Raw genomic sequence first — 15,506 nt, forward strand, 5'->3', positions numbered from 1 at the left:
AAATCATCTAAACAACCCCATAACTCCTAAAGAAATAGAAGCAGTTATTAAAAGTCTCCCAGCCAAAAAGAGCCCAGGTCCAGATGGGTTCAGTGCAGAATTCTATCAGACCTTCTTAGAAGACCTCATACCAATACTGTCCAAACTACTCCACAAAATTGAAGCAGACGAGCACTACCAAATTCTTTTTATGAAGTCACAATTACTCTTATACCAAACCACAAAAAGAACCAACAAAGAAAGAGTACTTCAGATATGAATATCGACGCAAAAATACTCAATAAAATTCTTGCAGACCGAATCCAAGAACACATCAAAACAATCATCAATCATGATCAAGTAGGGTTCATTTCAGGTATGCAGTGATGGTTTAATATATGGAAAATCATCAACATAATCCACTATATAAACAAACTCAAAGATAAGAACCACATGGTCATTTCATTCGATGCTGAGAGAGCATTTGACAAAATTCAACCCCTTCATGATAAAAGTCCTGTAAAGATCAGGAATTCAAGCCCATATCTAAACATAGTAAAAGCAATATACAGCAAACCAGTAGCTAACATCAAACTAAATGGAAAGAAACTTGAAATGATCTCACTAAAATCAGGGACTTGACAAGACTGCCCACTCTCTCCCTACTTATTCAATATAGTACTCGAAGTCCTAGCCAGAGCAATCAGACAGCAAAAGGAGGTCAAAGGGATACAAATTGGAAGGGAAGAAATCAAAATATCACTATTTGTAGATGATATGATAGTGTATTTAAGCAACCCCAAAAGTTCCACCAGAGAACTACTTAACCTGATAAATAATGTCAGCAAAGTGTCAGGGTATTAAAATTAACTCAAATAAATCAGTAGCCTTCCTCTACTCAGGGATAAACAGGCTGAGAAAGAAATTAAGGAAATGACACCTTTCACAATAGTCACAAATTACATAAAATATCTTGGTGTGACTTTAACCAAGCAAGACTGGTTTCCAGATAGAATGGGGCTTTGTCCACCACCAACTTCAGGCCATATAGGTTAGTCTGATAATATTTCTTGCTCCTAGATTTTTATGACTGTTGGTCCATTAATGGTTTAGGAGATTCAGAAGCCCACTTTCAACTATTTATTGGAGAAGTTTATTCTTCCTCATTCTCTGTCTATATTCACTGAGTGAGAAGTGACCATATTTCATCCTAGCCTGGAGTTCTGCAGCAAGTTCCCTGAACGTAAGATTAGTCCAGGAGGGGCAGGCATGAATTTGTCATCACATTTGACAAGATCAACACCCCAGTTGTGTGGAATTTATGTGTGTAAATCACACCACGGTAGATTCAAAGCTTGACTCTGACAACCATTCTAGCAGCCAGTATCAGTGCCACTCCAGGATTGTCTAATCCTTGGGTCTGAAGGCTGGAGAACATGCTGCAGAATTTCTAGGGAAAGGTGTAACTTTAATTTTTTTCAAATTCAATTTTTTAGTGGTTTTTTAAAAGTCTACAGCATATTTTATTACTTCTTTCTTTCCCTTACTTATCAATAAAGTCCCATTAGAGATATGAGAAAATGGGTTGTAATACACCATATACATTTTAAATGTATAATTTCAGTATACATGTATAGGATTGTCAACATTTATATCCACTCCAAACAATTGTTTCAACTAGAACACAATAATCTTGTGTAGTTTTGGCCATCTTAATAATAGCAGTCATTTCAACAATTATTCTGATTATGTCAGTGCTTTGGCCCTGTCATATAAAATTTCATACTGTGGAAAACAATTAATTCCTTATCGTGCCATATTTTGTGTTCTTTGCAGGTTCCCTTTAACAACTAAACATTTTTGTTGTTTTTTACTGTCTTATGTTTCATGATTTCTGCTGTAAGATTTCATGCGTTTTAGAAAATGTATGATACTATATATGTACTGCTTTGACATCATGCAAAATATACAGTCCCCCTTGTCTAATAATCTTTTTTCCCATTTTTATTAAATTGGGTATTTCTTCTTTACATTTCAAATGTTATTCCCTTTCCCAGTTTCCTGTCCATCAGCCCCTTAACACTTCCCCCTCACCCATTCAGGTTTTCCCCTCCCCATCTACCCCCCACTACTGCCCCCACAACAATCCCCTACACTGGAGGTCCACCCTTGGCAGGACCAAGGGCTTCCCCTCCCACTCATGCCCCAACAAGGCTATTCACTGCTACCTATGCAGTTGGAGCCCAGGGTCAGTCCATGTATAGTCGTTGGGTAATGGTTTAGTCCCTGGAAGCTCTGGTTGGTTGGCATTGTTCATATGGGGTCTCAAGTTCCTTCAGCTCCTTCAGTCCTTTCTCTAATTCCTCCAAAGGGAGTCGCACTCTCTGTTCAGTGGTTTGCTGCTAGCATTCGCCTCTGTATTTGACATGTTCTGGCTGTGTCTCTCAGGAGAGATCTATGTCAGGTTCCTGTCAGCATGTACTTCTTAGCTTCATTAATCTTCTCTAGTTTTTGTGGCTATATATATATATATATATATATATATATATATATATGGGCTACATGTGGGGCAGGCTCTGAATAGCCGTTCCTTTGGTCTCTGCTCTAAACTTTGCCTCCCTATCACCTTCTATAGATATTTTTGTTCCCCCTTTAAAGAAAGAGTGAAGCATCCACATTTTGGTCATCCTTCTTGAGTTTCATGTAGTCCATGCATTGCATCTTGGGTAATTAGAGCATTTGAGCTAATATCTGCTTATCAGTGAGTGCATACCATGTGTATTTTTCTGTGATTGGGTTACCCCACTCAGGATGATATTTTCTAGTTCCATCCATTTGCCTATGAATTTCATGAAGTCATTGTTTTTGATAGTTGTAAAGTACTCTATGGTGTAGATGTACCACATTTTCTGTATCCATTCCTCTGTTGAAGGACATGTGGGTTGTTTCCAGCTTCTGGTTATTATAAATAAGGCTGCTATGAACATAGTGGAGCATGTGTCTTTGTTGTATGTTGGAGCATCTTTTGGGTATATGCCCAAGAGAGGTATAGCTGGGTCCTCAGGTAGTTCAATGTCCAATTTTCTGAGGAACCTCCAGACTGATTTCCAGAGTGGTTGTCCCAGTTTGCAATCCCACCAACAATGGAGGTGTGTTCCTCTTTCTCCACATCCTCACCAGCATCTGCTGTCGCCTGAGCTTTTGATCTTAGCCATTCTGACTGGTGTGAGGTGGAATCTCAGGGTTGTTTTGATTTGCATTTCCCTTATGACTAAGGAAGTTGAACATTTCTTTAGGTGCTTCTGTGTCAATCAATATTCCTCAGCTGTGAATTCTTTGTTTAGCTCTGTACCCCATTTTTAATAGGGTTATTTGGCTCTCTGGAGTCTAACTTCTTGAGTTCTTTGTATATATTGGATATTGGCCCTCTATCGGATGTAGGATTGGTAACGATCTTTTCCCAATCTGTTGGTTGCTGTTTTGTCCTTTGCCTTACAGAAGCTTTGCAGTTTTATGAGGTACCATTTGGCGATTCTTGTTCTTAGGGCATAAGCCATTGGTGTTTTGTTCAGGAAATTTTCCCCAGTGCCCATGTGTTCAAGACTCTTCCCCACTTTTTCTTCTATTAGTTTGAGTTTATCTGGCTTGATGTGAAGATCCTTGATCCATTTGGTCTTAAACATTGTACATGGTGATAAGAATGGATCAATCTGCATTCTTCCACATGCTGACCTCCAGTTGAACCAGCACCATTTGGTGAAAATGCTATCTTTTTTCCATTGGATGGTTTTGGCTCCTTTGTCAAAGATCAAGTGGCTATAGGTATGTGGGTTCATTTCTGTGTCTTTAATTCTGTTCCACTGATCTCTTTGCCTGTCTCTGTACCAATACCATACAGTCTTTATCACTATTCCTCTGTAGTACTGCTTGAGGTCAGGGACGGTGATTCCCCCAGAAGTCCTTTTATTGTTGAGGATAGTTTTAGCTATCCTGGGTTTTTCGTTATCCAAATGAATTTGCAAATTTTTCTTTCTAACTCTATGAAGAATTGAATTGGAATTTTGATGGGGATTGCATTGAATCTGTAGATTGTTTTTTGATAAAATGCACATTTTATTATAAACTATTAACTGCCAATCCATGAGCATTGAAGATCTGTCCATCTTCTGAGATCTTCTTCAATTTATTTCTTCAGAGACTTGAAGTTCTTATCATACACATCTTTCACTTGCTTGGCTAAAATCACAGTGAGATATTTTACATTATTTGGGACTATTATGAAGGGTGTTGTTTCCCTAATTTCTTTCTCAACCTGTTTATCTTTTGTTTAGAGGAAGGCTACTAATTTGTTTGAGTTAATTTTATACCCAGCCACTTTGCTGAAGTTGTTTATCAGATAAAGTAATTCTCTGGTGGAACTTTTGGAGTCACTTAAGTATATTATCATATCATCTGCAAATAGTGATATTTTGACTTCTTTCTTTCCAATTTGTATCCCTTTGACCTCCTTTTGCTGCCTGATTGCTCTGGCTAGGACTTTGAGAACTATATTGAATAAGTAGGGGGATAGTGGGCAGTCTTGTCTAGTCCCTGATTTTAGTGGGATTGCTTCAAGTTTCTCTCCATTTAGTTTAATGTTAGCTACTGCTTTGCTGTATATGGCTTTTACTATGTTTAGGTTTAGGCCTTGAATTCCTGTTCTTTCCAGGACTTTTATCATGAAGGGTTGTTGAATTTTGTCGAATGTTTTGTATCATCTAATGAGATGATCATGTGGTTCTTATCTTTGAGTTAGTTTATATAGTGGATTACATTGATGGATTTTCGCATATTAAACCATCCCTGCATACCTGGGATGAAGCCTACTTTATCATGATGGATGATTGTTTTGATGTGTTCTTGGATTTGGTTTGCAAGAATTTTATTGAATATTTTTGCATCGATATTCATAAGGGAAATTGGTCTGAAGTTCTCTTTCTTTGTTGGGTCTTTGTGTGGATTAGGTATAAGAGTAATTGTGACTTCATAGAAGGAATTCAGTAGTGCTCCATCTGCTTCTATTTTGTGGAATAGTTTGGATAGTATTGGTATGAGCTCTTCTATGAAGGTCGGATAGAATTCTGCACTAAACCCGTCTGGACCTGGGCTCTTTTTGGTTGGGAAACTTTTACTGACTGCTTCTATTTCTTTAGGAGTTATGGGGTTGTTTAGATGGTTTATCTATTCCTGATTTAACTTTGGTTCCTAGGAAATTGTCCATTTCCTCCAGATTTTGAAGTTTTGTTGACTATATGCTTTTGTATTAGGATCTAATGATTTTTTAATTTCCTCAGATTCTGTTGTTATGTCTCCCTTTTCATTTCTGATTTTGTTAATTTGTACACACTGTGCCCTCTAGTTATGCTGGCTAAGGGTTTAATCTATCTTGTTGATTTTCTCAAAGAACCAAAAGTTCTGTGTATAGTCCTTTTTGCTTCTACTTGGTTGATTTCAGCTCTGAGTTTGATTATTTCCTGCCTTCTACTCCTCCTGGGTGTATTTGCCTCTTTTTGTTCTAGAGCTTTTAGGTGTGCTGTCAAGCTGCTAGTGTATGCTCTCTCCTGTTTCCTGTTTCTTTCTGCAGGCACTCAGCGCTATGAGTTTTCCTCTTAGCACAGCTTTCATTGTGTCCCATAAGTTGGGGTATGTTGTAGCTTCATTTTTATTAAATTCTAAGAGGTCTTTAATTTCTTTCTGTATTTCTTTTGACCAAGTTATTGTTGAGTAGAGCATTGTTCAATTTCCATGTATATGTGGGCATTCTTTCCTTATTGTTGTAATTGAAGACAAGCCTTAGTCCGTGGTGATCTTATAGGATGCATGGGATTATTTCTATCTTTCTGTATCTGTTGAGGCCTGTTTTGTGACCAATTATATTGTCAATTTTGGAAAAGATACCATGAGGTGTTGAGAAGAAGGTATATCCTTTTGTTTTTTGGTAGAATGTTCTATAAGTATTTGTGTAGCCCATTTGGTTCATAACTTCTGTTAGTCTCTCTATGTCTCTGTTTAATTTCTGTTTCCATGATCTGTCCATTAATGATAGTGGAGTGTTGAAATCTCCTACTATTATTGTGTGAGGTGCAATGTGTGCTTGAGCTTTAGTAAGGTTTCTTTTATGATTGTAGGTGCCCCTGTATTTGGGGCATAGACATTTAAGATTGAGAGTTCATCTTGGTGGATTTTTCCTTTGATGAATATGAAGTGTCCTTCCTTATCTTTTTTGATGACTTTTTGGTTGAAAGTCGATTTTATATGATAGTAGAATGGCTACTCCAGCTTGTTTCTTCAGACCATTTGATTGGAAAGTTGTTTTTCAGTCTTTTACTATGAGGTAGTGTCTGTCTTTGTCTCTGTGGTGTGTTTCCTGTAGGCAGCAAAATGCTGGGTCCTCTTTACATATCCAGTCTGTTAATCTGTGTCTTTTTATTGGGGAATTGAGTCCATTGATGTTGAGCAATATTAAGGAATAGTGATTATTGCTTCCTGTTATTTTTGTATTTAGAGGATTATGTTTGTGTGCTTCTCTTTTGGTTTTGTTGCAAGGAGATTATATTCTTGCTTTTTTTAGGGTGTAGTTTCCCTCCTTGTGTTGTGCTTTTCCATTTATTATTCTTTGTAGGGCTGGAGTTTTAGAAAGATATTGTGTAAATTTGGTTTTGTCATGGAATATCTTGGTTTCTCCCTCAATGTTAATTGATAGTTTTGCTGGATATATTAGCCTGGGCTGGCATTTGTGTTCTCTTTGGCTCTGTATGACATCTGTCCAGGATTTTCTGACTTTGATAGTCTCTGGTGAGAAGTCTGGTGTAATTCTGATAGGTCTGCCTTTATATGTTACTTGACCTTCTCCCCTTACTGATTTTAATATTCTTTCTTTGTTCTGTGCATTTGATGTTTTGGCTATTTTGTGATGGGAGGAATTTCTTTTCTGGTCCAATCTATTTGGAGTTCTGTAGGCTTCTTTTATGTTTATGGGCATCTTTTTCTTTAGGTTAGGGAAGTTTTCTTCTAAGATTTTGTTGAATATATTTACTGGCCCTTTAAGTTGGGAGTCTTCACTCTCTTCTATACCTATTATCCTTAGGTTTGATCTTCTCATTTTGTCCTGGATTTCCTGCTTGTTTTGGGCTAGGAGCTTTTTCCGTTTTACATTATCTTTGACAGTTGTGTCGATGTTTTCTATGGTATCTTCTGCTCCTGAGATTCTCTTTTCTATCCCTTGTATTCTGTTGGTGATGCTCACATCTATGACTCCTGATCTCTTACCTAGGTTTTCTATCTCCAGGCTTGTCTCCCTTTGTGCTTTCTTTATTGTTTCTATTTCCATTTTAACTCCTGTATGGTTTTGTTCATTTCCTTCTCCTGTTTGGTTGTGGGGTTTTTTGGGTTTTTTTTTTGTTTTTGTTTTTGTTTTTTTTATAGTTCTTTAAGGGATTTTTGTGTTTCCTCTTTAAGGACTTCTACTTGTTTACTTGTGTTGTCCTGTATTTCCTTAAGGGAGTTATTTATGACCTTCTTAAAGTCCTCCATCATCATGATAAAATGTGATTTGAAATCTAAATCTTGCTTTTCTGGTGTGTTTGGATATCCAGTGTTTGCTTTGGTAGGAGAACTGGGCTCTAATGATGCTTGGGTTCCTGCGCTTTCTTCTTGCCATCAGGTTGTCTCTGGTGTTAGCTTGTTAGCTTGTCTTGCTGTTTCTGATGGTGGCTTGACCCTCCTGTGGGCCTGTGTGTCAGCACTCCTGGAAAACTCCTGTTTTCCTTTTTTCTTTCAGCCAGTTATGGGAACAGAGTGTTTTTCTCTCAGGCATGTAGTTGCTCCTAATGGCTGGCTTTTCAGCTCTTGGTAAGGGCAGCAATTGGGAGGGTCCTGCCCCTACTGCTCCTAGGTCCTTGTGTACAGGGGGCACAGATGGCACTAGGCATTTTCCTCTTGAGTCAGGAATGTGAGCAGAGAGTAATCTCCTCTGAGTTCTCAGGAGTGTCTGCACCTCTGAGGGTCTAGCTCTCCCCACCCACCATGGGATTTGGGCACAGGGAGCTGTTTGACCAGTTCAGCTCTGATCTGGGCACAGATCTGGACTGCGGGGCTCCTGCAGCTGACTGCTCCTATATTTCTGCATCCAAAGGCACTATGCAGTTTCTTTTTGGGCCAAGAATGTAGGCAAAGGTGGACAGAAGTGGCAGTCTGTCCTGTAGTCTCAGGATTGCCTGCACTTCTGGGTGTTCAGCTCTCTCTCCCACAGGATTTGAGAACAGGGAGCTGTGGGCCAGGATCAGAGTATTTCTGGCCACAGTCAGAAACTGGAAGTGCTCAAATCCAATTTTTATTCATGGTTCTTAAAAGCTTTAACCTTCCTTGTAGCCCATCACCCACCAGAGGTAGTGGAAAAGAAAGGATGGGGGGAAGTAGACCTGTTTAGAAAGGTTCTTTGGAGCAACAACCTGGCTGTACTTAGTTCATAGGTCAGAAGGCAGCAGCTTGAATTCACAAACACATCACGGATACACCAGCAGTCCAGTTTGGTAGAGTTGGGATAGCAAACACGAATCAGCAGTAGTGGCAATGCCCAACAGAGACAGCCAGGCCTCAGCTTTAGTGAGCAGGGGGGACCAACAGGAATACCAGGAGTTCTTGATTGTGCCTCTCTCAGGGAAGTGAAGAACAGTGAAGACCCACAAGCACAAGCATTGCACAGCTAGCTATACCAGCAAGCCAAGCTCTCCATCACTCCGTGGAGTCCTATTTATACCCTCCAAACCTCACATGTCCTCCATGGGTTTTGCCTCAGCATGTGCATCCAATCAGCCCAAGTCTGCAGAGTCCAGAAAATGGACCTCAACTATACAATGTAAGGCAGACCAATACATGCATGTTGTTAGCAAAGAATCCTTCATTGTGTATCCTTAGACGTGCTTGCCTTAGCAGAAAGGCTCTCTCCTGTGTCTGCTTCAGTGAAATGCTCCCTTTCAAGTCTGCCTGAGCCTTTCACATCTATGTCCACTTTCATGTGTTTACCCCAGCAAAACACCATTCAACTGACTTTCCAAAGAATCCTTACATTTTCATTTCAGAAGGGGCCTGTGACTTTTTATGCAGGAGAGTGATGTGCTTTCTCTGACTCAGCCTGAAGTTCTCAAATGATGATGCATAGGGTACAAGTGATGTGGGTGTAACTCTGGAAGTGAAGGATATTAATTAAGCCTTATATTAGTAAAGGGGGTATAGCTCAGGGGTAGAGCATTTGACTGCAGATCAAGAGGTCCCTGGTTCAAATCCAGGTGCCCCCTACTCATAATTTTTTTCTACATAGATATTTGAATTTTAAGTTCTAGTTCCTTATTAGACAACAGAGTTAAAAATATTTTTTAGAAACAGCAACTATTAAGGCTTTTATGATGGTATTGCCACCCAAAATAAATTATGATTAATCAAAGAGTCTATAAAAGATCCCTTTCCCAGGCCTCACCTCAAACAGCTAGAATACCCTGGGTGGAGCTAAGGCCTCATAAAAGCTTCCCTGTGGTTTCTAGAACCCTCTGAGATGGGAACCAGCCTTATAGAGTTTCCTGAAAGCTGCCTCAGCCCTGGCTGCCTCAACTCAGCTCTGTCTGCACAGCTCTGTCTGTCTGGACCTTCACTCATATCCACAAGCATTTGTGTGTGACATATTAATATGTAAAATGTCTAAAACTGGACTGGACTGCACCTTTCAGAGACAGATCATCCCTTTTCTGTGCTTCTTAATTTCTTAATCTTTTTCTCTTGTCTGTCCAAGAATTCTCCCCAGGAAGAGATGAAATTGGTCTTCTGATCACAGCTACTAAGATCTGTGGCTCAGTAAGATAGCTCTCTAAGTCCAGAACAGAGAGGGGGGATGTTTGGGGGCAGGGGTTTCAGAGAGTGAGATAGCAACTTCGTGGGTAAGATGTTTTAAGATGTGTTTAGTTAGTGCAACACACAAGGGTAACTGTGTTATTCATACTTTGGAAAAAAAGCTGTACAAAATATAAACTGTCTCAAAACTAAAATCATATTACTTTTCATATTTTGAAGAACAAACAGCTTTTTGGTAGAAACTCTCAGAACCCATTGTGGGTACAGATTGGAGAATATACTTCAGAAGTTCCACTTACGGCTTTTACCATCCCTCACATGAAACATCTTTTATAGCCTTTAAAAAAGTTCCCAGCATGATGATATCTATGGCCCGCATCACCACTGAAGGCCGTGGGAATTTTCACTGTCTGTGATGCCACCTGAAACCATGCTGATGCCTGTGGTTCCTGATGCTACTGCTGCTGCAGGCCACGTCAGTGTCCATGGTCTGTGTTGCCACTGGAGGCCATGTTAATATATGTGGCCTATGTCTGTAGTCCCTGTGACCACCAAAGGCCATGTTGGTGTCTGTGACCCTGCTGCAGACAGAGGCCATGCCAATGTCAATGGCCTTTGTTACCACTAAAAGCCATGGAGATATCTGTGGTCTGTGCTGCCACCTGAAGCCATGTTGATGTCCATGGACCGGGTTGCTGCCAAAGGCCATGTTGGTCTCTGTGATCTGGCTATGGCCATGTTGATGTCAATGGCCCATGGTGCTGCCAGGAGCCATGCTGGTGTCTGTGGTCCATGCTGCAGCTGAAGGCCGTGTTGATATCTGTAGTAAGTGTACTGCCAGTGGTAGTTTGAATAGGAATGGGCTCTATAGACTTATGTGTTTGAATGTTTGGCCCAGAGGGAGTGGCACTACTAAGAGGTGTGGCCTTATTGGAGTAGGTATGGCCTTGCCCAAGGAAGAGTGTCACTGAGGGTGGGCTTTGAGGTCTCAGAAGCTCAAGCTTGGTCTAGTCCTTCCTCCTGACTGTGGATCAAGATGTAGAACTCTCAGCTCCTTCTCTAGCACCATGTCTGACTACATGCCACCATGTTCCTGCTATGGTGATAATGGACTAAATCTCTGGACTGTAAGTCAGCCCTGATTAAATGTTTTCCTTCATAAGAGTTGCTGTTGTCATGGTGTCTCTTCACAGCAATAGAAATCCTAGATGCCACTGAAGGCCATAGGGATGTCCATGGTTTGTGCTGCACCTGAATCCATGGCAATGTTCATGGTTCCTGCTGTGGCCGGAGGTTGTGTGGAAGTCTGTGATCCATACTACACTGACTATAAAGGGCAGGAAAGCTTTTCTTGGTGTGGTATTGATGACTGCAAACTCACAGCTGAGAATGAGAGACATAGAAGGCCTCTGGGAAACCTCTCTTCCCCATCCTCTGATATTTCCCCCACCCCCACCCCCCAAAAAAACAGGAAGCCATTGAAGACAACTCTTTAAACTGGCCACTGGGAGTTTGACTATGCTCCAGTGAGTATATGGGCAACACAAATTGGACTTTGTAATTTTTCTCCTTTTTTTCTTTTGTTTTGGGGGAGCTCACAAGGGTGGAGGAGGACCTGGGAAATAAATGTGATAAGGGTGCATTATGTGAAACTTCCAAATAATCAATAAAAATATTTTGTTAATAAAAAATAAGTACCTAGAACATATTCCATGATTCACTGGATTTGTATAAAAATCAGGAGTTTGCATCTTGTATGGTCAAAATGAGTTCTTGTAAAGCCATTTGGGGTGCAAGAATGTCTTGGTTTCTATATTGAATGGCAGATAAATGACCATGTATGACAGGGCCTTGTCATATTTAGTCCCTTGGAGACTTTGTCTATAAGAAGGAGATAGTTTGTTGAAGGGTTTCTGATTTTCAATACAGGCTGGAAAGGGGCCTGTCAGAGAAGTTGGGGTGCAATGGGGACTCCAACCTTAATAAAAAATAGATCACTCTTTTACCTTTAGGGAGTATAATCTCCTGCCAACGTCCATCCCAGCATCCAGTGACTTCGAGTAGCAGGTAGCATGGACTGGAACTTAGAACAACATGCAATACAAAATGTCATGGCTGTGTTGAATATCATGTGCCACCCCAACTAGTAACTTCAGCCATGCCTGAAGGGTATAGGATGTTCAGCTTGGGACAGATAAAGACCAGGTGTGCAGAGCTGACTATGGAGAAGGCCTGGAAACTGTGGGTGTGGCTGAAAAGTGACCGAGTGGAGAAGCACATTATTCTTGGAGTGGTAGCTTGCTATGAGAACACGGCTCTGGGCTTTAACACTCAGAATTGAAATTCCCTCCTTCTGATGCTGAAAAGATACTGGTTGGCCTTCTTCCTGCTTTTTTTTTTCTCTTTTCTTTTTTTAGGAGCTGAGGACCAAACCCAGGGCCTTGCGCTTGCTAAGCAAGCACTCTACCACTGAGCTAAATCCCCAACCCCTCCTTCCTGCTTTTTGAGAATCACTTTTCTGTACTGATGATCATAAATTTCTAATTCCAATTTGTATGTTCTCTAGCTACACATGTTTGTCCATGGAACATTAGGAAAGTTTTCTTTTTCTGGGTTCTAAATGCTGGGTCTTCTTGTAAGGAGGGATGAAGGGCCGAGTGAGTTTGTCTCACCCCCCCCCATCCACCATATTTCTACTCCAAATGACATACCCACAGCCTATCTTCAGTCCTATCCAGTCATATCTTACTTTTCTTGGGTAGACAAAAATCCCTCATGTGATTTTCCATTCTTATATTGTTCCAAACCTGTGAAGCCTGTCAACAATTAAGAATCTCCAGTGGTGGCTCTCTGCGAAGAAATGACTACTTGCAGCCCCACAATAGAGTAGACAACAGCCTCTCCCCCCTCTACCCAGCCAGGTTCCCCTGACTCACATTACATGTGCATATCCAATATGCAAAGTCAACAGCTTCACTTAGAATTCTTCAGTCCTATGAGGCACATTAGAGAGACCCAAAGAACATATATTATTTATACCTGAAGGCACATTTCCTAGCTAGTTGAAATAATCAAATAACTCATTACCCAAAGAATAAAACACTGCTGCTTGCCTGAGTGTCTCTTGTGGATCATGATTCATTGTTGAGTTCACCCCTTTCCCAAAATAATTGTCTCCATGAATGAGACCCCTTTGGAAGACAATTCTCACTGTGCGTCATGCAATCTGTTGGGTCAGAAGGGCCCACGTGGAAGAGAGTCCTGGCTCCACTTCAGCGCACCTTGAGGCCTTGGGTGTTGTAAAGCCTGTTTTTATGCTGCTTCCTGTTCTCACTGAAAGGTTGAAGTGACAGGTCATAAACTCTACAGTAAAGTTTCTCCCTTTGAAATCCAGGACCAGAACATGAGAAAAGCTGACAATAGAAATCAGCAAACAAGTTGTACCTGAATGTGCAGTGGTGAGAATGAGGTGGAGAGAGACGCCTATGGCAGGGGGATATAAAAGAAGATATTAGAGGGAAAGGGAGAGTGGGCTCGATTCTCCAGAAAAGTACCCTATGGGACCTGAGGAGGAGGCCAAAGGACTCTGGGTAGGGAAGGTTTCTACATGTTTAGAGATGAGTCTGTGAGAAAGGGCAGGTGAAGGCCTGTGTGCCCAGTCACAACCCATGAGTGCACAAGACTTGAGAAGTCACACTCTATCATGGGCTACTGGGTGAGCCAACATGGGCGATGCAGGAGTCACTAGGAAAAGCAGCACCGACCAGGGAGAAAGCCCTTGTCTGCACATGAAGCTTCTCCTGTTTTGAGGCAGCTACCTGGTGGCCCTTCCTGGTGTGGTGACATCCTGGCAACCCTGTGGGATGATGTCATACAGGGGAGGCAGGTACAAATAGAATGAGGCCATCATTGGACAAGAGGGAAGGATGAGCGGGAGAAAAGTTTGAGGGAGGAGGAGAAGACTGGGATGGAAAGGATGGGAGACTGGGGGAGGCTGCAGAGAAGCCGCCGCCAAAAGAACACGGAGGCTGATGTAAAGACCCCATTCTGTTCACAGGTTGTTGTGAATGTTCTTAAGGGATGGATGTGGACAGGGCTTTGCATGTTTAGGTGGGCAATTATATCTTATCAATTGGATCAGAGGTTATTGTGTTGTGTGTTCTTTCTTGTGGCGATTTGACTTTGGGAGACCGTGTGGTGGCAGAGAGACACGGGGCCACCACGGAGTTGGGATATGTGTTTCTGGCAAGGTAGCTACCAGATATCTTGGGGCACTGCAATGCCAGATCTAGGAGGGGTTAAAAGACAGCCTTTTTCATAATTTTACAGCAACACAACCCCATCAAGCTGAGAGCCAACAACCCCTCTGTGGACCAGATCCTCTCCTCAGATAATTTCTGTCTGCAAATGGGGAAGAAGAAGGATGGAGAGAAACAAAGCAAGTTCATCTATTGCCCCTGAACACTGTGCAAAGAGGCTACTTAAGTGTAAATGTGGACTCTGGTTGTGGCATGGTCACTAATCAGGTATGTTGTATTTGGAAGTGAATTTAATGACAGTGTTTTTTTTTCCATATCTACAATATGGAGTCACAGATTAAATCAACATCTTCAATCTGAGTGTGAGTGTGAATCTTCATTAAGCTTGATAGCAACACACATCATCCCTAGTTCCCTTCCCTACGAGTCTACATTCTTTTTCAGATTTTTCTACATGATTTTTTTAATATCAAGAAGTTTTGCTTTTTCTCACACCTCCAGAAGATCTGTTTAACAGCTATTTTCTGGGTTGTTCTCTTGTATGTGGAGCTGTAGAGTTTTGAGACATAATTTTTATTATGTTATATGTATAGCTATTTTACCTGAATAAATGTTTGCACCATGTGACATCTGCCAAGGTCAGAAAAGGGGGTTAGGTCCCCCAGGACTGGAGTTACAGATGGTTGTGAGCTGCTGGGTGCTGGGATGACTTGAACCTGAGTTCTCTGCAATAACAACAAATGTTCTTAACCACTGAGCCAATTCTCCAGCCCTTGACTCCAAAATTTTTAATGTGCCTGCCTCAACTGGGAACTAGGGCAGGAGGCTGCTGTTCATGAGAATGTGGTTGTCAGATGTGCAGAGACAGCTCAGGCCTGGGCCTCAGAGGAGGAAGCAGATAATGGCAGAGCACTGGTAAGTGCACATGTCAGATGTTAACAGCCAGGGAGTGGCCATGTGGGTTTAGAATCATGTATTATACGTTATGTATTATACATATATAAACAGGTGGGGGCATAGCTCAGGGGTAGAGCATTTGACTGCAGATCAAGAGGTCCCTGGTTCAAATCCGGGTGCCCCCTTCCCTTTTTTACTCATTGAACACAATGCTTCTGAGATCCTGTCTCAAAAGTCCAAAATAAACCAAGTTTTTAAAAAAGACAAAGAACAAACCACATTACATATAGCAGCAATGTCCTTTCCTTGTGGGATGCTCTCACTGAGATGTATTTTTTGGAGAGTGCCCTGGGACCATTTTATCTTTTATGGGTATATCATATTCCATCCCATGGATGTGTGCATAATCTCTGATGCACATGCTCACAGCTCCAGTTCTTTATTGACTAAAATCGGGAACCAATAAATCTCTGTATCTGAGTACAACTA

The 15,506-nt window shown here is 41.2% G+C and overlaps 2 non-coding genes across 2 annotated transcripts; both read left to right on the forward strand.

Moving 5' to 3' along the window:
* The first annotated feature begins 9,242 nt into the window (after positions 1–9,242).
* Positions 9,243–9,314, forward strand: Trnac-gca. Its single transcript has one exon. It is a non-coding gene; the product is annotated as a tRNA-Cys (tRNA).
* A 5,816-nt stretch (positions 9,315–15,130) lies between these two features.
* Positions 15,131–15,202, forward strand: Trnac-gca. Its single transcript has one exon. It is a non-coding gene; the product is annotated as a tRNA-Cys (tRNA).
* The last annotated feature ends 304 nt before the right edge of the window (positions 15,203–15,506 follow it).

The sequence above is a fragment of the Rattus rattus genome, chromosome 6, assembly GCF_011064425.1.
Source record: "Rattus rattus isolate New Zealand chromosome 6, Rrattus_CSIRO_v1, whole genome shotgun sequence".
In the NCBI taxonomy this organism is placed as follows: domain Eukaryota; kingdom Metazoa; phylum Chordata; class Mammalia; order Rodentia; family Muridae; genus Rattus; species Rattus rattus.